Source organism: Penaeus japonicus, unplaced genomic scaffold (genome assembly GCF_977035675.1).
Source record: "Penaeus japonicus unplaced genomic scaffold, GWHDUDI00000001_assembly GWHDUDI00000025, whole genome shotgun sequence".
NCBI classification, from domain to species: domain Eukaryota; kingdom Metazoa; phylum Arthropoda; class Malacostraca; order Decapoda; family Penaeidae; genus Penaeus; species Penaeus japonicus.
This window is the reverse complement of record NW_028234427.1, coordinates 36,739,620-36,742,119: the sequence shown is the minus strand read 5'-3', so window position 1 is coordinate 36,742,119 and position 2,500 is coordinate 36,739,620. Positions and strand designations below refer to the sequence as shown.

The 2,500-nt window shown below is 36.1% G+C and overlaps 1 protein-coding gene across 5 annotated transcripts in view; it reads right to left on the bottom strand.

Moving 5' to 3' along the window:
* Positions 1-2,500, bottom strand: part of Rho1 (ras-like GTP-binding protein Rho1) — a 28,586-nt gene that overhangs the window by 8,160 nt on the left and 17,926 nt on the right. The gene's annotated exons all lie outside the window — the stretch shown is intronic.

Sequence of the window (2,500 nt, the reverse complement as noted above, 5' to 3'; positions counted from 1 at the left end):
ATATATCAAAAGAATGATAAGGATACTGTAGGATCACTATCCCTCAAAATGAGACCGAACTTAATAAGCCTCCCTCGGCTAACACATCCTAGACAGAACTCTAGCCAAGGGAGGATATTGCCCTTGCGATCTGCGAGAAAAACAACAGGACAAATACAAAAAAAGAAGAAGAAAAAAAGGTTGTTTCTGGTTTACAGCAATGAAGCCTATTAGGTGGTACTGAACACAGGAGGCTAAATTAAATCAGTCCTGAGATATGTTTCTACCTGTCATATTGGGAAAACTTTGGCCCTATCTAACTTCCTGAACTCAGAAAGCCCTAAAAACTAGTACTAAATAGACTTAATATACTCACTTATAACAAATAATACTAGACCTTCCTCCCCTTGTAACAGTAATGCCAAACAATGAGTATTTTGGACTGCCAAACAACTAAATGCAATAAATTGAATCTTACAAAAGTTCCCTCACAAATTAACTTTTACCTATCCCTATAATGGTAAGCAGTTTACTAATCTCTTATGTTACTACGCTTAACGTACTTATCCCTAAATACAGATAGCTTCAATAAAAGAATTCCAAGAAATGCCAAACTCGTACCAATGTTCCACAAGAAGCCAGAACATGATTGCATTATAGTATTATACAGTAGATTTTGATGAGCAGATGCAAAAAACATAACATTCATTCACACTGACTGAATCAATGAACACAGATATGATTGCTTCCTATATCAGACTGTAAGATGCCTTTATAGGTTAAAAAAATACTATTATAACAGTAAATAGTCTGTGAAAACAAACAAATACCACACAAAGGATTTTCTCTATCACTCGAAACCTAAAAGTCCAAGACTTTTGAAAACACCAACTATTCTACCAGGATTTAGACCAAGATATCTTTCCTGTACACAAACACATATTTACTTTGAACCCTAGAAAAATATAAAAAGAAATGTTTACTACTTTACTACTTCGAAACCTTTAGAAAATGGTAATTAAAGAGCATACAAGATGCTGAACAATGCAACATGACTGTTCAAAAAACACCCATAATAAACCTCCAAATCTATTGGACATTTGGCAAAGGCAGACAAATCTTTACCACACATATATAGGTAAGATTTCCAATTGCCGGGCTTCAATCACAGAGCGCAGCACGTTTCAGGCGAATCTGAATGTAACAAAGACCTTCAATTTGTAGGTCTTCCATCACATCACAGCAAGTTTGAAGTGGGAATGGATACAACACAATAACAAAACTAAAACACTTTTACTCAAGGTACCTTCTAGCATTAACTGAATATAGAACTGATCCTTAACCTTGAATATGAGGTAATAAAAATGCAAGTCCAGGACTTATAAAGAAAACAGAGTGATTCACTAGTCTTATGATCTCATGGGAGAATACAGAGTTCCTATATAATGAACTGAAATATCCAAAGCCAGCATTCTTGCTTATGGTAAGAGGTTTTCCAGCATTAATCGAATGCGCTTCCTGAATCAAGCAACAGGAAGGACCGCAATGATGCAGTATGTGATAGATACATATTCAGTCTCATTCAACTGGTCGCTAAAGCCATGCCTAACACCTGAATGAGTGGTATGAAAATCCCTGTCAATTGGTTTATAGTATAAGGATCATGGCTAGCCAATGTTTACTCCCTTGTGAGGTATGCAAGAAGCATGTCAAAGCTGATGATACTGGACACTTATTAGAGTTTTTTTTTAAGTATTTCACACTTGCCATATCTATTTGCTGTCTTACTATTTCAATTAACAAATGCAGATCAATACAAGCGCATCTCACAAATTTTCTACTACATTACATACACAAAGATTCATGACCAAATTGTAAATCCTGTAAAGCTGACAGATAGATAATATAAATGCATTGTAAACCTCCATAAACACGTTGACTTTCCACTCAAAAGCTTACTGTTCAATGGATGTTAATCATTAGACTACCCAGCTTTAAAAAATCCCCCAACTCATTACTTCGCACTTCTTTTTATAAAGTCAACTGTTATAAAATCAAAATAAAGACCATTATCAATAACTAAGCGTGTAAAAGCTAACCAACGAGCACCACCACCACCAAAACCCCACCCCATCCGAAAGCACCTGATCAATCAAAGGGTGGGGCCTGTGACACAAACTGGCTTGAACTGCGTGAATGTTTACTTTATATTCCACTTTTGCTTTCCACAATTCTGTAACCTTGTGGTAGGAGCAACATGCATATATTCATATTACACAATTCATGTCTTAGAGGCTGGCCACTCCACAATGACACTAAGATAATGCAATCATGACTCCTCTACTCCCCAGTCACTCAATTGTAGGGAAGCGTGACGCGTAAATAACGTGTATTCTAGAATACTAGAATACTAGAATAAGGTTTCTTCTCCCTATGTGACTTGCTAACACTCTGGTTAAACAAAGAACCCAATGAAGAAGCCAAATATGTAAGTAGTGTAACTATGATACATTTTCCAAGG